General features: G+C 41.7%; 1 protein-coding gene across 1 annotated transcript in view; it reads left to right on the top strand.

Annotated features, from left to right (window-relative positions):
• PCDH15 (protocadherin related 15) overlaps positions 1-22,581 on the top strand; it is a 1,296,732-nt gene that overhangs the window by 396,445 nt on the left and 877,706 nt on the right. Inside the window, 1 exon segment of the mRNA XM_053307474.1 lies at positions 7,324-7,416. The gene's annotated coding sequence lies outside the window, so the exon portion shown is untranslated.

Raw genomic sequence — 22,581 nt, forward strand, 5'->3', positions numbered from 1 at the left:
GTTCAAATTGAGGTCCACAAGTTAGATCACTTGCACCTCAAATATTCATGGATCCACAAACTTGGATCAGGGTGGATTACGTCATTACAAACTACACCATTGAGGTGTCCCTGTGTCACTCACTACAACTGTGTCAAATTTGATTCAAATTGGTTACAAAGTCCTCAAGTTAGTATACTTGCACCTCAAAAGTTCACACGTCCTCCATCCTGAATTGGGGTGGATGACATAACCACAAATTACACTGTTGGGGCATCACTATGTGTCCATATAGTAGCAAATTTGGTTCAAATTGGTTAGACAGCCCACAGGCTAGTGCACTTGCTCAAAAAGTGTACAAGTCTGTCATCTTGGATTGGGTTTGATGACATTGTCACAATCCATGCCATTGAGGTGTCCCTATGTGTACCGACAGTTGTAGCAAATTTGGTTCAAATTGGTTAAGTAGTTCACAAGTTAGCCCACTTGTGCCTCCAAAGTTTACACATCTGCCATCTTGAATCAGTGTTGATTACATCATCACAAACTACGCGACTGAGGTGTCTCTATGTGTCACTCACTGCAGCTGTACATAATTTGGTTTAAATTGGTTAGGCAGTCCACAAATTAGCCTGCTTGTGCCTCAGAGGTTCATGCAGCCGCCGTCTTGAATTGGAATGAATGACATCATCACACACCATGCCATTTGAGCATCTTTATGTCTCACTGCAGCTGTAGCAAATTTGGTTCAAATCTGTTAAGTGGTTAACCGGTTAGCCCACTTGTGCCTCAGATGTTTACATGTCCGCCATCTTGGTTCAGGGTGGATGACACCATCACAAATTACTCCATTGAGGTGTCCTTGTGTGTCACTCACTGCCACTGTATGTAATTTGGTTTAAGTCGCTTAGACAGTCCACAAATTAGCCCGCTTGCGCCTCAGGTGTTCACATGGCCACCATCTTGAATTGGAGTGGATGACATCATCACTCTCTATGCCATTTAGGCATTCTTATGTGTGTCTGCAGCTGTAGCAAATTTGGTTCAAATTGGTTAAGCGGTTCACAAGTTAGCCATCAAAAGTTTACCTGTCTGCCATCTTGGATCAGGGTGGGTGACATCATCACAAACTACGCCATTCAGGTGCCCCTATGTGTCCCTACAACTGTACCCGATTTGGTTCATATTTTTCCAGGCATTGCGAAGTTGATAGTGGGGGACCCACAGACCCACAAACACATGGACACACGGACACACACACAGAATGCCGGGTGATCTTATAAGCCTATTGGAAAGTAGGCTAAAAATGACCTAACTTACAGGGTGGTTGGTAAGTTAACAATGTACGTGAAATGTTCAGAGTACTCAGAAGTGCTATGTAAATACTAATTATCATTAAGATTGTTATGAATGTTAAATCAAATTACTTTTGTTGTTTTTTATATAAAGTTGACCGTCCTTAAGAGTTTGGGAGTGCTGGTGATATGATTGCACATGTTTGTAGTTGAGTCCAATTTATTTACGAGATATGAGATTTTCAATGAGACACCATGAAACCACTCTAATTTGCTATCATAGAATCCACACTCAGAATACCTCAGAAACAACAGAACCCTGTACGCCATGGGTTAGCAACCCATGGGGGTGTTTGGCACCCTATGTGCACTACACCACCACTCGCTCTGGGCCACCCCAGCATCCCCCAAGTGCACTTATGGGGCTGCTGAAAGCTCCATTCTATTATAACTTATGAGGAAAAACCTTAAAGACGCGTAAACTTCAACAATTCACCAAAAATCAGCCCTCTGCCCAAATCCTTTGAAAAAATTCAGGTAGCTTCCTTGCCCCTACCTGGCACTACCACCAACCCCACACCACTCTAGGCCACCCCTTCCCCCCCCCCAACGTGAAGCGATACACCCTCCATTATACTTAATGGGGGGAAACCTTAAAGACGCGTAAAGCTCAACAATTCACCAAAAATCAGCACTCTGCCCAATCACTCTGAAATTGGGGTGGTAGCCTCCACCCATTATGCACTACCACCCCACCCCACTCTTTTGGCCCAGATTCCATGTTATGCCCCCTATCTGCCCCAAAGACACCAAAATTTCAGAAATTCACCAAAAACTAGCCCTTTGCCCAATCCCTCTGCAATTGGTGTCGTAACCTCCACCCATTAGGCACTACCACCCCACCCCACTATTTTTCCCCTGGGACCCAAAATTAGAGCAGACGTCACATCAGACCTTTTTGCATTGAAGTCAGTGGGAGGCAAAAAGGCGGGAAATTCAAATAGACGTCATTGCTCAAAATGGAGGGGGATCTGTTGGCCACAAAATGGAGGGTCGAAACATCCAAATATTTCGGATCCGAAACAGGGGTGACTCGTTTCGGATCTGAAATTATTCAGGGCTCTTCGTGGGTGATTCGGTTCGGATCCGAATCACCCGAAATTCACTGTTTCGGGTACAGATCGTTCTGTACCCAAAACGTTTTGCACATCCCTACTCTGCATAAGGGACTTGTTTGATCCTGCCTTCAAACACAGGAGAAGGTAAAACATCAAGGCATGCTAGTGTGAAAGCTCTACGGTATTTTGCTATTGTAAGCTCCCCCCTGAACAGATTCCTGGATGGATACACCAACACCTGTTAACACCTATTAGGGCTAGCTAACTTCCTTCTTAACCAGGGTACTTTCCAGTCACTACTGATCTGCTAAGTATGCTTCCGTACTTCCTGTCTTGTGACCTGCAGTCCTTTCACTGACAGCAAGGTGCCATTCACATTTCTGATGGCTTCTTTTGGATGTTATCTTTGCATTATAGTGCTACAATGTTGCAAGTCCATTGCAGAAAAATAGCATTTTTTCCCCCGTTGCCAGAGTCTGAGATTCTGGGGATTGTTTTCAATATGATCCCGCCAAGCCGAAGCATTTTACCCTTGTTGTAGCATGTAATCTGGATGGAAAACGCCATGGGGTTAGTGCATTCAGGTCTTGTTTCAGTTTAATTCTGGTAAAGTGGAGAAATTTGTAGCTTTGAACTGAATCCTGGTTGTGCTAAGGCAGGAGGGAGAGGAGTTGTGGAAGGAGGTTGATTTATTTATCTAACATATTTACTTAACATATTGCGATCCTGTGGCTGGTAAGGTAAAGGGTGTTGTTGTGTTCATTTCGACTCCTGGTGGCCACAGAGCCTGTGGTTTTCTTTGGTAGAATACAGGAGGGGTTTACCGTTGCCATCTCCCGAGCAGCATGAGATGATGCCTTTCAGCATCTTCCTATATCGCTGCTGCCTGGTATAGGTGTTACCCATAGTCTGGGAAACATACATGGGGATTCGAACCAGCAACCTTCTGCTTGTTTGTCAAGCAGTTAATAATCACGTAATTTAGTGTAATTAACTCTATAATTAACATTATTAGCAGATAAAAGCACCACATTTTGAGTGCAAGTCTTTTATTTCCTAACATGGCTAGGAAACTCCGTATATGCCATTGAAATCCAAGATTGCTGATATTAGTGGTAAAAATATGTTGCATAACACAGTAGCTCTTTGAATAAAAGGACCGAAATGGTGGCCTCCTCCACAAACTAGAGACTCTTCTTCTTTTTTTAATAAGAATCTCTAGTTTTGAGTGCCACCCTAATCTGCTACTCTGGTAATCATGATTATGCATGGCATCAGTATTATAAGATAAGCCACTCAATTTTTCAGCTCAGTGAAAATCCCTGTAACTATTGGACTCTCCTCTGTTAATATTAACAATGTTTGCTCAGTGGAATTGGCAAGATGCTTCTGAGGAGTCTTTGCATGTCTTTGTGCTACAGTTTTGCACACCATGACATCCCTGTAGATGATATTTTTGTGGCATCTTAGAAGGATCTGTTTGAACAGCAGCCCTTACAGAATCAGTGGTGCTACTTCCAGCATTACAGACTCTCCCCTAAAGGCAGCTCATGAGAACTAGGCATTTTCATCAAGTCACTCTCTTAACCCTTCATACATGTCAGCAGAATGTTTTCTTGCTTTCTTAGTGTTCCCATGACAAATCCGCCATGGAAGCTGGAGGAATAATAGACAGCAGAAGAGTCTTACCTTCACACTGGGCAACATTCCATTTGCTCAATGGAATGACACATTAATTCTGATCTATAACAGCACACACAGACAGTCTTCCTGGTGTATAATAAAGCATTAAAGAGCAAGATATATTAAGATCTTGGAGCCATATACATTCTAAGGGTGGATGCCAAATACATATAATCAGAGAGATTAAATCATTATGCAATATTATAATTGATATTTAATTGATACTGATAGTTAAGATCCATATCACAGCAAGCTTAATAATATCAAAAACAAATTGCCTGCAAACCCTAATTGATCAAGATCATGAGCAAGACACTAGCCAAGAAATCTGGATGTCTGGTTGGACTTACTAAAACTCTATTAATTCTTCTCTGGCTTAAGCTAACCAAACTGTGAAGAAGAATGTATTCCCAAAAAGAATATATTCATGGTCATGACCAACAAACTTTGCACAGTTAGCAGTCTGGTCATGTTGATCACAGCAATAAAATCTCCATTAAGTATAAAGGGTTAACTACTTAGCATACAGAACTTCATTACATGCAGACACCAGTCCCTGCTATTTCATATAGTTATACAGTCATCAACAAGAGTTTCATTGAGATTAAGGATGGGACATACAGTAGGAACATAGGAAGCTGCCATATACTGATTCAGACCATTGGTCCATCTAGCTCAGCATTGTCTACACACAGACTGGCAGTGGCTTCTCCAAGGTTGCAGGCAGGAATCTCTCTCAGCCCTATCTTGGAGATGCTAGGGAGTGAACTTTGAACCCTCTGCTCTTCCCAGAGTGGCTCCATCCCCTAAGGGAAATATCTTCCAGTGCTCACACATCAAGCCTCCCATTCATATGCAACCAGGGCAGACCCTTCTTAGCTAAGGGGACAAGTCATGCTTGCTACCACAAGACCAGCTCTATTCCGCTCATTAATGAATATTTACATACATACCACAAAGCTGCAGTCTTTGGCCATGTGGCCTGTTGAATGTTGAACTTGTAAAATAATGTAAAATGGATAATCTCATTTTACATTATGACTGGAAAAAAACACACCCAAGCATACAATCTGGACAAATACAGGTACATATTCTGCACTGTAATTGTAGACTTTGGCAGCATCACTAGTTCTATGTAACAATTTATCAACCAATCAATCTTTATTAAGGTCACAGACCAGCATATAACAAAAGAAATCCTTATAGGTCTGTGAATGATACCAAAATAGATCTCTTGTGTCAAAAGAATCAATCGAGTGACTGACATTGTAATCCACTCAGAAAGGTCTAATTCAGCCCAACGTCTAGTGCTGGTCACAAGCATCATTTAAAAGTGGTTGCTCCTTTTCTAAACGTTTGGCTGGACCAAAATGAACAGACCAAAGGTGCAACTGATAATAAAGAGGGAATTTTAAAGCACTTAACAAACTTATAAATTGTTTTGGCAACTGTCTCAGTTTTAAGTGTGGGAAAGGAAATGGAATGTCCCAGTGAAAATAATCTGTAACGTATTCATGCAAATATAAAAGTTTATGAACGTTTATACATATAAAATAAATGATTCACTTTCCTGTAATAGCTGGGGAATATTGAACTGCTTAACATTTATATTATTTTTCTATATTGCTTATTAGCCATGTTTGATATAAATGTCATAATAGAAAACTATAAAAAATTCAAAAAGTCGAATATGATGCTAATTATTTAGGCTTCAATCCTGTGCACGCTTTCCTGGATGTTATCCCCACTGAATACAGTAGAAGACATTTCCAAGAAAACATGCCAAGGATTGCACTGTTAAAATACTAAAACTAAAATGTTGCCCTTTTACTCAACATGTAACAATAATGTTAATAAAGATGCTAACAGAGCAGTCCTAAAGATTTACTCAAAAATAAATTCCATGACGTTCAATGAGACTTTCTACCTGCTAGGTGTATTTAGTAGGAATGTGCATTTTGGAATTTTCTTGTTTTGATTTGTATCCGAATCGAAACATCCCCATTTTGTTTTGTACCCAAATTTTCTGAATCCGAATCAGCCCTGTTTTGTTTTGTAGCCAAATTTTCCAAATCCAAATCCAAATCGATTTGGATTTTTAAAAAGGGTTCCAGGGCAAAAAGAGTGGGTCGTGGTGGTAGTGTCCAATGGGTGGAAGCTACCACTCAAATTTCAAAGGAATTAGACAAAGGGCTGATTTTTTTTGTGTGTGATTTTTTTTTTTAAGTTTACACATCTTTAAGAATTTTCCCATAGGGAATAATGGGGATTCCAGGAAATGTATCGCTTCAAATCAAGGGGAAAGGGATGACCCAGAGCAGAGTGTGGTGGGTGGTAGTGCCCAATGGGGGCTAGGAAACTTCCAGAATTATTTCAAAGGAATTGGGCAAAGGGCTGATCTTTTGTGATTTGTTGAAGTTTACGTGTCTTTAAGATTTCTCCCATAGGGAATAATGGATGTTTCAGCAGCCGCATAATTCCACTTGGGGGGGGGCGAGGGGTTGTGTGGTGCACATAGGGTGTCAATCACCCCCATACCCACAAGCCTGTGGGGTACTGGGTTTTGTTGTTTCTGAGGTGTTCATTGTAGATTCTCTGGTAGCATATGAGATTTTCAGTGAAAAACAAGAATCCACTCTCATATGCTACCAGAGAATCTACACTCAGAACACCACAGAAACAGCAGAACCCAGCACCCCATGGGTTAGCAACCCTTCCACTGGCCAATGTGGGCTCAGTAAAGAGTGGGAAGAAGCAAAAGAGCCAATGGGGAACAAGGAGGGAATTGTCAGCAGGTCAGCCCATGATTTAGGTCACTGAACAGAAGGCTGGAAGGGTGGGAAATTCAAAGAGATGTCAAACACAAAATGGAGACTGACTCAGAGATCACCACAAAATGGAGGTCCGAAACAACAAAACGTTTTGTAGCTGAAACAGGGACGTTTTGTTTTGTATACAAAACTTTTGGATCTGGAAAATGGGTGTTTTGTTTTGTGTACAAAACACCCGAAACAGGCTGTTTTGGGTACAAAACGTTTTGTATCCGAAACGTTTCGCACATCCCTAGTATTTAGGATATTTAAAGTACCTTATCAGAAAAGACGGCCAATGTCAGAGATGTGCCAGTTCCACAGTTTTTAGGATTGTGAGACAGAATGCAAAATGTAAACTATTTTTAAGGTTGATGATGTTCTTATGGCAGGATCTTTCTATCATGCTTTTTTTAAAAAGCGGTTTCTTAATTTCAGGTTTTTAACTGCAGCTTTCTGATAATGGAAGACAAATTTCAGGATGCCATCTCACCATGAAATTCCATTTAGCATAATGATTCCAGATTTCTGGTAAGGAAATATTTTAGAAACTTTACATTTGTGTATTAAATACATTGGGTTTATCATACTTTACACAGAGAACAAAAAAACCCTCTGTGTTGCAGCATATAAACATATATAAACATTTATTTATTTATTTATTTATTTATTGTTGCATTTATATACCGCCTTTCGTTAAAAAACAACCCCAAGGCGGTTTACAAAAGTTAAAACATACAATAAAAAGAAAATAAAAATATTAAGCTAAAAATATAAAAACAAACCAAATTTAAAATCTATAAAATACAAGCATAAAAACAATACAACAGGTAAAAACACATAGAAGCAGCAGTAAAAATGATTATGTAAAAGCCTGGGTAAAAAGCCCATAAGCATATGCTGTGTTGCAGCATATAAACATATAAACATAGAAGGAAAAACATAATGCAAAAACTATTTCCCTCTTTTTATGAATATATGGGTTTGATTTTCATTCTTGCAAATATTTTTTAAATATGAGGAAACTGGATACTTATTGTTGACCAGTCTAGACTTTAGTGGAGGTATACATTTGCTTTTGCAAATAATGGGAAATGAAACAAATCAAGTCAATTAGCTTGCTTTCTATTGGCCACCATTCTATTTTCCTATAATGCTCCAGTATGGATCAGTATGGGGAATAGTTACAGATGGGTGTGAGGTACCACCTGCTCACTTCATATTATCTCTGAGATAATCTAGTGTCTTCCCCAGGAAGCCAGGGATAAAAAATCATACATTTTTATAGATCAGCTAGAGGTTTGGAAACTCCCACCCAAAACTTTCTCCTTACCAGCCCTCCACTCCAAAACCCAAATATTTCCTGTTAGTAAGATATTCACAAAGATAGAAATGGGGGTGGGGGGGGACACAGTAAAAGCTGTAAAAGTTTTAAATGATATTCACGTTCACTTTAAACCTCTGACACCAGTGCAGCTCAAACAAAGAAAACATAAAATTGAATAAAAAGTATATTTTAAGATTTTAGAAATACCTAAACAAACCAATATTTGTGGTGACCAGCTGGTTCTATTCCCCACTTTACTGGGAATTTTCCTTTGAGGACTGCTGAGTTTGGTCTATTAAGTCGTCGCTGCTACCATTCTGACTTGTCAGGAAAAAATGTGATATGCAGTTTCACTTTGAATTCCACCTTGACTGTTTCTCTTTTCCCCCTCAGCTCTCGCCTTATAGGTTTCCATCCCTGCTACAAAGTAATTATTCGTAGTGTGGGATGGGTTTAAGTGCAGGGGTTTTACAAGCCACCACTCTAGACTAGTTTAAAACAAATAACCAGGTTTAATAGTTTGTTAACATAATGGCCAATTTTCTGACAACTATGCAAATATATTCTGATATAGTAATACAAGGAGGTCTGGCCTGTTATTGACCAGTCAGTCATTTTGCATAGATTGCTAGGAAAGTTCGAGAAATGAAAGCTAGAAGGCCCTCTAATATTGTGGGGGTAACATTTGCAGAAACTGTGATATTGAAGTGCTTGACCTAACCCCCCAAATGACAGCCCACTCTTACAGCAGGAGTGAATGGAGCAGCCTGCATGGTGACACTAGCTATTTAAACTTTGAATTTCCATACAGATCACCTGAGAAGCAGAGAGAGTGGCTATTTAAACTCTAAACCTATCTGTGCATCAGTGGCACAAGAGGCAAGAGTGGATGGAACACTCTCCATCGTTGAGCTTAGTAGAGGGGTTGAGAAGCAGAGAAAGTGGCTATTTAAACTGTATATACATTCGGGGGGGGGAGAAAACTGTGAATAACCAAAACTAACCCCCCCCCAAATAAATTGATATACAGGGAGGTGGCCCACAAATTGACAAAATCATTATTCGAGGGCCATCTGTGTACCATAGAATTTTTTATTTATGTGCTTGCAAAAGGGAAGTAAAACCACATTTTGAAATTTGTAGGATTTCATTATTCATTTTATTGAGTAATTGCCATATATGGTAAACTTGAATCATAATACATTTGAATTCTTTAGTTCAAAAGTTTGGTAATCCTATATAATAAAGCCCTTAGTGAGTGTCCGTGGCCTTGGAACGTTGGCGTCTGCGTCCCTGTCTCCCTGGGCTGTTCTGGGCCTGCGTGAAGCGCATGCCCAGAACAGCCCAAGGGAGACAGGACCACCGATGCCAGTGTCCCAAAGCCACGGGCGGACATTTGACAGCAAACACTCGACCTCCTGCCATCGCCCGCCCGCCCTCCACCACCGTGGAAAAGCTCAAACCACCCGTGGGCGGCAGTTCCTTGCCGCCCCGCGGAGCTAACAAGAAGAAACCTCGGCAAGAGCCAGCAAGGGCTCTTGAAACCTCGGCGAGAGCCAGCAAAGGCGAGAACCGCAGGGAGCCAGAGGCGGCGGCAGCTCCAGTCCACCCGCAGGCAGCATTTCCTTGCAAGGCGGCCTCTCGGATCCTGCCACCACGGTGGCGGATCGACGCGCTTCCAGCATAGCCGCGTTGCGGCTGAAAGCAAAAGAGCACGCCGCACAGCTCACGCAGCTCAACATCCTCCCCGGGAACAGCATGGGCAAAGAGGTGTGCTAAGTGGCCCTCCGGGAGGGGGCGGCAGGCAGGGGGCAGCCCGAGGTCGCCTCGCCCAAGGAAAGAATCCAAGACCAAAATGGCAGTGAGAGAGAAAGAGAGAAATCTACAAACATATTTAAAACAAAATAAAAATAAAAATGGGGGGGAGGGCCAAGGACCAGCAACTGAGAGGACACCGGGGAGGTTCTCCTCCAGTGAGGAACTTGGAGAAAGCCAAGCTCTTGCTTTTGCTGCTTCCCGAGGGGCAGATGAGCAGGAGACACTCCTTCTGAGCTGGTCTCATTCCACAATCTGCGTTTCACTCTGTTCCTGTTCCTTGATCAGCAAGCCACACACCAAGTAGATGCGGGGGCGGGGAGCCAGTGAGTGGGGGAGATTGTGGAGAGGCGAGGCGGGGATCGAAGCTGATGCTTAGCCCCCCCGCCCCACTCTTTCCCTTTCCTCTATCCGTTTTGTCAAAATCCCATCCTGGGCCATTCATGTATGGAGAGGAGTGTTGGAGACTTCAAAGCAGAAGGACGCAAACCAAGGAGGCTGCTGACAGGAGCCAAAAGGAAGGGATGCGGTGGAAACCAAGCAGCGCACTTAAGGCAAAGGGGTCTGGTCTTTTTTTGTCCTTGAACACTACACCAACCAAGGGTTTTATAGCAAACCAAAGGGAAATACAGTGCTAGAATATGGACTGTTTCAAGTCACTAAACTGTGATGCTCGATACTGTACATACCATTGTATTAAAAAAATAAGAAGAAAACGACAAAAACAGAGCTTTGTATATTTGAAATGTTATATAACAATTGCACTCAGTGTAGTGTTTGTACAAGTTTGTCATTTCTGTAGACTCTTACTGTGTTGTAGATATCATAGGGTCCCTAGACAAATATTTATGTACAAACCCTTTATTTAACATTAACTGTAGGGGTTCCCGAAGCGCGAAAAAGAGAGAAAAGGAGGGAGACAGACAGACAGAAAGGGCATCGCTATGGTACTTTTGTGTAATGTTGTTATTGCTCTCACTTTTCCTTGCAACCACATGGGAAAGTGTCACCCATAGAAAATAAAATATATCTATCTATCTATAAACACACACGTTTATGAAAGAATTCTAAAAGCTACCTGGAGCTGCAGCGTTGGACGCAGTCAAGGGGGAGGGGATGCCAAGAATTTGGCTGGGTCGGTAACATTCAGAACAAGGGACTGTGGCCAAAAAAAAAGAGAAAGAAAGAGACAGAGAGAGAGAGACAAACAGAAAAGTGCAAAAAAGAAAAAGAAAAAAAGGTGAAGAACACTTAAAGGCGGGAGATAAAGCTAGCGCCCGTTATCATAACGGGCTTAAAAATACTAGTTTATTCATAAATTGGGGCAAATCGAATTTGATACCTTTAGGTTCTACAGATTTTACTGATGAGTGTAGGGTTTGGGGTTTTAGGTAGTTTACAGAGGCTCTTGTGTATTTAGGCATAGTGATTTATAGGGAGCATTCTCAATTAGTAAATTCAATTTAAAAAAAAATGGTTCAAATGAAAAATGACTTAGATCAGTGGGCTATGATTCTGTTGAGTATTTGGGGCAAAATTAATGTGATTAAGATTAATCTAATGCAGAGGCTCATATTTATTTTAAGAAGTCTTCCAATTCTTATACCTTCATCATATTTTAAGCAAGTTTATAAATTAGTCAATTACTTCTTATGGCAAGGACCCCCCCATCCAAGATTTTCACTTCATAAATTTCAACAACCTATTTAATAAGGCAGATTTAATTTTCTACATTTCCAGGCTTATCATTGGGCATTTATTCTGTCTTCAGTCTTATGGTGGAACAATGAGTCTCAGGTTTCGGTCATGCTGTGGGAACAGGCTCGAAAGTTATTATTTGACCCTATTGAAATCTTGGCAGGTGCTGGGTTCATCATTTGTTCATGGATCTAGGTCATTACCGGTGTTTAAAGGTGTAAGACAAATATGGAACTCTTTGGGTTATAGATATGGTTTTGATCCTTTTCAGCATAAAAAACTCACGTTATGGGTGAATCCCTATTTAAAGGTTGCTCGTAAATATTTTTATTCAGCTAACAGGGCCTCCCACACGTCATTGCACTTCTGAAGCTGTTTTAAGTATTTTGATATCATTGCCTGTCAAGGACATTCATGTTTTGTTGGGGGTACATCCCCATCATTCAGAACCAGTCCAACCCTGTTTGACACTCAGAACAAACTGGGGGCCAGTTCAACTGAAGCCAAATTTGTTACAAACTGTCAGAAAATGAATTGGCCAGTATCCAGAATAAGCAAGTTCTGGTGCAGGTAACGCTGCATGCACAGTATAAGGGGACAAGGAATTTTTATTGACCTATCCTTCCCTCTGAAGCCAACTAACTTGCAACCTGCCCTAAGTTTTCATTAGGTTAGATGGTGACTGAAATGAGAGTGGGGAGGAAGGGGACCTTTTAGCCATAAAAGCCTGCAGATGCTTAAATCTGAATAAATTCTGCTTTCCCAAATATGCATATGGATATTTGGATTTATTTATGGAATGGGGTATAAGGAGAGAGAGGGCACATCAGTGCATTAGCATGGTGGTGTGCCTTTTAATCATGGAAGTCTGCTTTGGACATTCTGCACAAATGGCAAGATGCAAACAGGGGCGTAGCCACTATTGTGCAAATGGGTTCAAAGAACCTAGACCACCAATGAAAAAGGTGGCTGATAGCCCCTGTGCACATGACATCATGTGCATGGGGGTCTGGCTCAGGCTCCGGAGAGCCCTGAGTGAGCTCTCCCCTGCCCATGTCCAGGCTCCGGAGAGCCTGGGCCGTGCCTCCTTTGCACATGATGTCACATGTACGGAGCATGGCCTGGGCTCCAGAGAGCCTGAGCAAGCTCTCCCCCATCCATTTCAGGCAGCGCTTGCTGCCTGACAGCATTTACTTCTCTTTCTCTCCCTTGCTGGAGGGAGAGAAAGGGAAATGAAGGCTGTCAGGCAGCAAACACTGCCTCAAACGGACAGAGGAAGAGCTCACTTGGGCTCTCCAGATCCTGGGTGTGGGTGGGGTAGAGCTTACTCAGGGCTTTCCAGAGCCCAAGGCACATGCGCATGATGTCAAATGCACAGGGCATCAATAGAGGAACCACCAGGCGGGGCTGGACACAGGCCACCGTTCAGCTGGCTCTGCACCTGTTTAGAAAGCACATTTTATTCAGTCTCCTTCTCCTGTGATTCTGGATCTTGTCCAAATGGGGAATTTGTGCATTTTCTGCTGAAAAGGGGGAAATTGCTTTGGGAAATATTCATTCTCCATACTGTCTCTGCTTTTGAGCTAGATACAGAAGCATTGGGAGAGGAAGAATGAGTCACCTGTGTGTTCTCTCTCACTGTTTCTTTAAGTAGCTGAAATAAACCAAACTGCAAATGTTGTATCTGCAGTTAAAGCTCTAGTACCAATAAGACTGATTAAAGTTTCAAGTCCCAATGTATTTATATGTGTGTGTATGTCTTTCTGCAAGTTGCCAGCTGGTCTTAAGTGCACAAGCAGAACATAATTAATGAAGTTCAATTCACATGAACAGTTGAGGATTGGTGGCTGTTAAATGATGTTCTCACTTCTAATTGCAATTTACTGTCTTTCAGAAAATAAACGTCTATTCTCCATACTGATAGAAATTTCACCAACCAGGCTGTCATGTGATGGTGGGAATTTCATCCAGGTCTCTTTGTAACGAACAGCCAATTTATATTTTTACTACAGAACAGCTGTTTGTTAGTATTTCAGGTAGAGATGGGGAATTTCTAGAAAAATCTGAAGCCCAGGAGAAAATATTTAAGGAATAAACTAAAATTTGAGGGGAAATTGAAATATATATGATACTTATTTGTTAATCAAATGAGCCATGTACAGATCAGATAGCACACAAGATCTTTTCTCTCTCTAAATAAATGAAGAAGCATTTATCAAATTCACAGGTATACCAAACAAAAGTTATAACTATATCCAGTATAGTTATACTGGATATAGTTAAGCTTCTGCAGTCTGAGGTGTGTCTGAACCAGGCATGTAGAAGGCTTCTTAGTGGCCCAGGGACGGGCCACTGGATGCCCCCACCCCACATGCCTAGCCACTCTCCTTGCAGGTGCACATTGATTCTGGGGTGTCAGAGACAGATGGACGTTTCCAGCTGGCTAGCACTTGTTTTCTCTCACTCTCAGTGGGGAAGAGAAAGAAACACCCAGACAGTGAACACTCCAGGCAGCACAAGGCAGCAGGGCAAAGCACAGTGTTACTATTCTTTGAGGTAAGAGAATATCTCCAAGATGAACAGAGGCAAAATCAGGATGGAAGTAGTATATCCACCATTCTTTGATGTGGGAAGGTCATATAGAAGGTAAGCCAGAGAAAACAAAAAGAATAGTTTAATAGAACCTTAAACAAAAAGTATAGTTTAAATAAGCTATGTAATCTTCATATTACATAGTCAAACAGTATTCTGAAAGCAATGTGCAGGAAGTGATCCCAATATTTTAAATATTTTAAAACCAATGCTTTGTAAAACATTTCATGTGTCATTCTAAGAAAGAAAATATTTCACAATGGGGAGGTGATACCATTCTCCCAAACATTTCCAGTTTCCCCTCATGGGCCTTGGGGGGAAATGTAGGAAATCCCCCCCCCATTTTTCAGTTTTAACTCCTCTAGTTTGAGACAACACTGGGGGGGGGGTGAGGGGGAGCTATTGGCTAAGGGATGACTGGCATTGTTTTGCCATTTATGGGTCTAACACAATATTGTGCTAAAGTAGCATTGTTACTTTAATAAAGGCAATATGTGATCTTATAGCTATACATTTTTGTATTTGCAACATATCTTTTTTTACTTTCTGAATTTTCCCATGTAAGTAAATACAACTGTATACTTAAAATTATGAAAGAAATCAAACTCAAATTATTTACACTCGGCATTTCTTGCATGAACAGTTGTAATTAGCAAGCTGCCAGCATTAAGTTCTCATCACTGTTGTCAGTCTTTTCAAAAAGAATTAATTAGATTCCTACCTAGCACCTATGCTTATTTTAATCCAATGATTAAAATTCTACCCTGTGTATTATTTAGGGTTAATTGTCAGGATTCAACATTGTGCTGTTGAACTTTTAACATCTTCAAGTCTGGAAGAATATTCTTAGAGTTGGCAGATTGTTTGATCAATGCCATGATATATAATGTGAGTTCTGTTTTTGTCACTTTAACAGAAAAAAATGTCTTAGGAGCACCATCACTGGGTGCCAATTTAACACCAGGTTTCAGCACTGCTCTAAAACTGCCAATGTAATTTATAACGTGACCTGCCTGTGTGGAAATCAGTACTTAGACAAAGCTTCAAGCAGTTTGAGAAAATGTCTTAATCTTGCGCTTGTTCAACTGGAACAAAAGCAGTTTGAATGCCTGCCTGTACCTATACTGGATCTAAAGCCTGGTCCCATAGATTGGATTTAGTTGAAATTATGCAAATAGAGCCTTGCTCTGCTGCAGCTAAACTACAACCATATGCATGGCAAACTTAGATAAAGTCATATTTTTTCTACTGAACATGATTTGTTTTGCACCAGCCTCTGTATCCCCTATGACAGGACTTGACAAATCCCAGGTGCCAGGGAGAAATGTGTGTGTGTCACCTAGACTAGGATATTAAAAAAAATTGTCCCTGAAAAAAGGGCAACAGGGAGTGTGTGAGCAATAACGCAAGAGAGATCAAAGATAATAAAGCCTTACATCCTGAAATGGTGTTCATCTTCAATTGCTCCATCTAACCTATTAAATACTTATTCACTGAGGTTCTACATATGATCCGTGCAAGGAGCTTGACCTGGGCGGCCGGATTGGCCAATCACACAATTACCGGCTCTGTCAAGGAGCTGGTAAGGGCGGTGGGGATCAGGGGCTGCCTGGCCCTGAAAGTCCCAGGATGCTCCACCCAAGTGCATGGGGCATTCTGGGAAAAACCCAGAGGCTGGAAGGCTTGTTGGAGCCTCCTGGGTGGGAGTCTCCTCATGAGTCACCATGGCGCGGAGCCGCACCATGGCAACTCACAATTGCCAAAATGGGGTTAATGAAGTGCTCGCTTCGCAAACCTCATTTAAGGGGACTCCTATGATTTCCCCATTGTCATGGACGGACCACCATCTGGTTAAGGTTGGACTCACAGTTACACCCCACCTTCGCAGGGGCGAGGGGCCCATTAGAATGGTCCGCCTGAGAAGGTTATTGGATCCAATAGGGTTCCAAGAATCCTTGGAGGGATTAAGTGTTGGCTCTGCCGGTGATCCTGTTGATGCCCTGGTGGAGATCTGGAACAGCAAACTCTCCAGGGCAGTAGACATGATTGCACCTAAGCGTCCTCTCCAACCCGCTTCAAAATTGGCCCTTTGGTATACGGAAGAACTACAGGGGCTGAAGTGGTGAGGCAGACAATTGGAGCGCAAGTGGAGGAAGATTCGACTTGAATCCGATAGATTACTGCATAAAGCATATTTGAAGAACTATGCTCTGGCAATGTGGGCAGCAAAGAAGCGATTCTTTTCAGCCCGTATTGCGTTCACAATTTCACATCCGGCAGAGTTGTTCAGGGTTGTGAGAGGACTAGAGAATGCCCCTCCTCCCTTGAATGATAATTTGGAGCCATCTACTACCCACTGTGATGTGCTTAATGATTTTTCTGTAGATATAATCTCTCATATTCAGGCCAACTTGGATTTAGACCCCACAATTACTGCAATGTCTGAATCGGAGGTGTCCAGCAACTCTGGCTCCAGCTGGATCAGTTTCAGTTTGTAACTTGTGAGGATGTGGACAAGCTGCTTGGAATGATGCGCCCTACCACCTGTTCTCTTGACCCTTGCCCAACATGGCTAATACTATCTGACAGGGAGGTGGTTGTGGAAGGCCTGGTAGAGAACATAAATGCTTCTCTGAGGGAGGGCAGGATGCCACCTTGCCTTAAGGAGGCAATTATTAGACCACTTCTGAAGACGTCTGCCCTGGATTCCTCAGAGTTGAGCAACTATAGGTCTGTCTCCAACCTTCCGTGGCTTGGCAAGGTAATTGAGAGGGTGGTGGCCTCACAACTCTAGGCAGTCTTGGATGAAACTGATTATCTAGACCTGTTTCAGACCAGCTCTCGGGTGGGCTATGGGGTGGAGACCGCCTTGGTCAGCCTGATGGATGATTTCCAATTGGGAATTGACAGAGGAAGTGTGACTCTGTTGGTCCTTTTGGACCTCTCGGTGGCTTACGATACTATCAACCATAGTATCCTTCTTGAGCATCTGAAGGGGTTGGGGGTGGGAGGCACTGCTTTGCAGTGGTTCCACTCTTACCTCTCAGGCAGATTCAAAATGGTGTCCCTCGGGGACCAAAAACTGAACTCCAGTATGGTGTCCCTCAGGGCTCCGTATTGTCTCCGATGTTGTTTAACATCTACATGAAACCGCTGGGAGAGATCATCAGGAGATTTGGTGCAGGGTGCTATCACTATGCTGATGACACCCAAATCTATTTCTCCATATCAACATCATCGGGAGAAGGCATAACCTCCCTAAATAACTGCCTGGAGGCAGTGATGGGCTGGATGAGAGGTGAAAAACTGAGATTGAATCCAGATAAGACGGGGTACTTATTGTGCGGGGTCGGAACTCAGGAGATTATTTTTATCTGCCTGTTCTGGATGGGGTCATACTTCCCCAGAAGGAATAGATATACAGTCTTGGGTTGCTTGTGGACACAAAACTCTCCCTGGTGTCCCAGGTTGAGGCAGTGGCCGGAGGTGCCTTTGATCAGCTTCGGCTGATACGCCAGCTGCGTCCATTTCTTGAGATAAATGACCTCTGAGTAGTACATCTGCTGGTCACCTCCAGACTTGACTACTGCAATGCGCTCTATGTGGGGCTGCCTTTGTACATAGTCCAGAAACTGTAGTTAGTCCAAAATGCGGCAGCCAGGTTGGTCTCTGGGTTATCTCGGAGAGACCATATCACTCCTATCTTAAAAGATCTACACTGTACTTTCTGCGCCAAGTACAAGATTTTGGTTATAACCTATAAAGCCCTAAACAGCTTGGGCCTCAGGTATTTAAAAGAACGTCTTCTTTGCTATGAACCACATCGCCCATTGAGATCATCTGGAGAGGTCTGTCTGCAGTTGCTACCAGCTCGCCTGGTGGCTACTTGGGGACAGGCCTTCTCCATTGCTGCCCCGAGACTTTGGAACACACTTCCTGCTGAAATAAGAGCCTCCCCATCTCTTACAACTTTTAAAAGGGCAGTCAAGACCCATTTTTTCACCCAGGCTTTTAATAAGATATTGTTTTAATTGTTTCTTAATTTTGCTATAATAGTTTTAACTTATTAAATTTTAATTGTTGAAATGTGTCCATCTTTCTACTGGTTAAATAAAAATAAAATAAAATAAATAAAAGCGGGCTAACCACTGGGAGCCACACAGCAAACGGCGGTTCTCACGACTGCTCTAAAACCAGCTGGGTTCCCTTAGCCCTCTTTTGAGTGGTTGTGTGAATAACCTCATTAAATGGATGTATTTGTGTAAGCTGTAAGAATTGTACATGATTCTTTAGATCAGCTTCCCGGAGTTCTGCTTGAGTTTGTTGTGTGATATCATTCTGCAAACATCACAACTTCCAATCATTTTAAGAATATATCTGACAGAAAATAATTCAAGAAGCAGTATTTGCTGTGTTCGGGCTCTTAGAGATATTTCCTTCATGTTTTACTACATTTCATAGGTACAAATATATATGTTTCATTTCATCACCATAAATTGCTTCCCTATGTTTGTCCAGGCAGTACACCCATCAGGTAACTATCTTTGAGTACAGAGAGAAAACTCTCTTTCCCCACCTCTCATTTCTGAAAGGCAGGAATACTTTTTTCCATTTCAGCCTTACAAAAGGAACGCTTCAAAATCCTAATATTATGTATCTCCGTGGAACAGAGTAGACCACCCAACTTTTTGTGCACACTGACAATATTGTAGCTATATATTTGAAACTACTGTATATCATTTCACTTTTTCAAGGAAACAACTATCAACCCTCTTACATATTTCCATTGGAAAGCTGAGTCAGTTCTTTCGTCAGCTTTACCCAATCACTCTAGCTGCTGATAATGTTGTATTATGTTACACTCAGTTCACTCAAGATAACATAAAAAGAAAAGTTAAAAAGAATGAATGTCCTTGAAACAGATTTCTAATGTCATGAATTGTTTAATAAGTTTTAGCTGAAACGTCATTTTGTCTTTGTGAAGATAAAGAACAGGTCAATTGCTTCTTCCCTGAGATCTTAAATTCTCTAAAATGATTGTGTAGGATGTCACTAGCTATTAATTATTATTGTTGTTGTTGTTGTTTACAGTCAGACAGGTGTTATTGACTGGTTTGTTTTATCCAGACATCGAGTCCTTCCCAAGGACCTGGGAGGGCTGAATTTTATTATCAATATTGCCAGCGTGGTGTAGTGGTTAGAGTGCTGGACTAGGACCGGGGAGACCCGAGTTCAAATCCCCATTCAGCCATAAAACTAGCTGGGTGACTCTGGGCCAGTCACTTCTCTCTCAGCCCAACCTACTTCACAGGGTTGTTGTGAAAGAGAAATTCAAGTATGTCGTACACCGCTCTGAGCTCCTTGGAGGAAGAGCGGGATATAAATGTTGTTGTTGTTGTTGTTGTTGTTGTTGTTGTTGTTATTATTATTATTATTATTATTATTGATATCGTCGCAGAATATAGGCTGTTCCCAGTAAAGTTGCTTTTTGTAATTGGCTGATGGTGATTTCTGTAGCCGCGATGGTGTTGAGGTGCTCTTCGAGTTCTTTTGAAATTGCACCTAGGGCGCCAATTACTACTGGGATTATTTTGATCTTTTTCTGCCACAGCCTTTCAATTTCAATTTGTAGATCTTTGTGTTTTGTTATTATTTCTATTTCTTTTTCTTCTGTTCTGCTATCACCTGGTATTGCTATGTCAATTATTTTAACTTGCTTTTCTTTCCTCTCAGTTACAGTTATATCTGATGTATTGTGTGGCAGATGTTTGTCTGTTTGTAGTCAGAAGTCCCATAATATTTTTGCATCTTCATTTTCTACAAAATTTTCAGTTTTATGGTCCCACCAGGTAGGTGGCTACAGGTAGCTTGTATTTTTTGCAGATGTCCCTGTGTATTATCCCTGCTAACTTGTCATGTCTTTGTTTGTAGTCAGTCTGTGTGATCTTTTTACAACAGCTAATTAGGTGGTGTACTGTTTCATCTGCTTCTTTACAAAGGCGGCACTTGTTGTTTGGTGTTGATTTTTCTACGTTTGCTCTTATTGCATTATTATTTCTTGTTTACACAGTCAGACAGGTGTTATTGACTGGTTTGTTTTATCCAGACATCGAGTCCTTCCCAAGGACCTGGGATGGCTGAATTTTATCATCAATACTGTTGTATAGATATTGTCGCAAAATATAGGCTGTTCCCAGTAAAGCTGCTTTTTGTAATTGGCTGATGGTGATTTCTGTGGCCCCTATGGTGTTGAGGTGCTCTTCAAGGTCTTTTGGAACTGCACCCAGGGCGCCAATGACCACTGGGATTATTTTGGTCTTTTTCTGCCACAGCCTTTCAATTTCAATTTGTAGATCTTTGTATTTTGTGATTTTTTTCTATTTCTTTTTCTTCTATTCTGCTATCCCCTGGTATTGCTATGTCGATTATTTTGACTTGTTTTTCTTTCTTCTCAACTACAGTTATATCTGGTGTATTGTGTGGCAGATGTTTGTCTGTTTGTAGTCGGAAGTCCCATAATATTTTTGCATCTTCATTTTCTACCACTTTCTCAATTTTATGGCCCCACCAGGTAGGTGGCTACAGGTAGCTTGTATTTTTTGCAGATGTTCCAGTGTATCATCCCTGCTACCTTGTCATGCCTTTGTTTGTAGTCAGTCTGTGAGATCTTTTGTCAACAGCTGATTAGGTGGTCCACTGTTCCATCTGCTTCTTTACAAAGGCGGCACTTGCTGTTTGTTGTGGATTTTTTGACTTTTGCTCTTATTGCATTTGTTCTTAGTGCCTGTTCTTGCGCAGCCAGTATTAAACCCTCAGTTTCTTTCTTCAAGTTGCCATTCTTAAGCCATTGCCAGGTCTTGGTGATGTCTGATTTTCCAGTTATATTATATCCAGCAAATATTAACCATGCAGTGGCTTGTTTTTCCATTTTTCTGCTCGGTTCTTGACTTGTTCTTTCTTGTAGGTCTGCTTTGTTTCATTGGTGTTGAATAGTGTTTCATTATTGACCATTTGAAGTGCATCTTCTTTACTGTCCTTTATATATTCTGCAAGGCCTCTTTTCTCCTCCTCTACTGTTTGATGGACTTGCAGCATTCCTCTTCCACCTGAGCTGCGAGGGAGGTATAACCTATCTACATCACTTACTTACTTACTTACAGGTGAAACTCGGAAAATTAGAATATCGTGCAAAAGTCCATTAATTTCAGTAATGCAAATTAAAAGGTGAAACTGATATATGAGACAGACGCATTACATGCAAAGCAAGATAAGTCAAGCCTTAATTTGTTATAATTGTGATGATCATGGCGTACAGCTCATGAAAACCCCAAATCCACAATCTCAGAAAATTAGAATATTACATGGAACCAAGAAGACAAGGATTGAAGAATAGAACAATATCGGACCTCTCAAAAGTATAAGCATGCATATGTATTCAGTACTTGGTTTGGGCCCCTTTTGCCGCAATTACTGCCTCAGTGCGGCGTGGCATGGATGCTATCAGCCTGTGGCACTGATGAGGTATTATGGAAGACCAGGATGCTTCATTAGCGGCCTTCAGCAATTCTGCATTGTTTGGTCTCATGTCTCTATCCTTCTCTTGGCAATGCCCCATAGATTCTCTATGGGGTCAAGTCAGGCGAGTTTGCTGGCCAATCAAGCACAGTACACTGTATACTTTTCAGAGGTCCAATATTGTTCTATTCTTCAATCCTTGTCTTCTTGGTTCCATGTAATATTCTAATTTTCTGAGATTATGGATTTGGGGTTTTCATGAGCTGTACGCCATGATCATCACAATTATAACAAATTAAGGCTTGACTTATCTCGCTTTGCATGTAATGCGTCTGTCTCATATATCAGTTTCACCTTTTAATTTGTATTACTGAAATTAATGGACTTTTGCACGATATTCTAATTTTCCGAGTTTCACCTGTACTTACTTACTACATCACATTATTATTTCTTGTTTATACAGACAGACAGGTGTTATTGACTGGTTTGTTTTATCCAGACATCGAGTCCTTCCCAAGGCAGGGGCGTAACGATAGGGGGGGCAGGGGGGCAGGTGCCCCAGGCGCCACTTGGGAGGGGGCGCCAAAAAGTGCCCCTGCCAGTCCCCTGCTTTTGGCAAAAAAAAAATTTTGTGTGATTTGGGGGGGGGGGTCATTACGGAGATCTCCGGTGGGCGGGAGCTCCCATTGGCTGCCGGAGAACACATGACTACCATGCTGGTTGTCTCAGTTCCTCCCTCCCTGCTTGCT

This window comes from Hemicordylus capensis, chromosome 3 (assembly GCF_027244095.1).
Source record: "Hemicordylus capensis ecotype Gifberg chromosome 3, rHemCap1.1.pri, whole genome shotgun sequence".
In the NCBI taxonomy this organism is placed as follows: Eukaryota; Metazoa; Chordata; class Lepidosauria; order Squamata; family Cordylidae; genus Hemicordylus; species Hemicordylus capensis.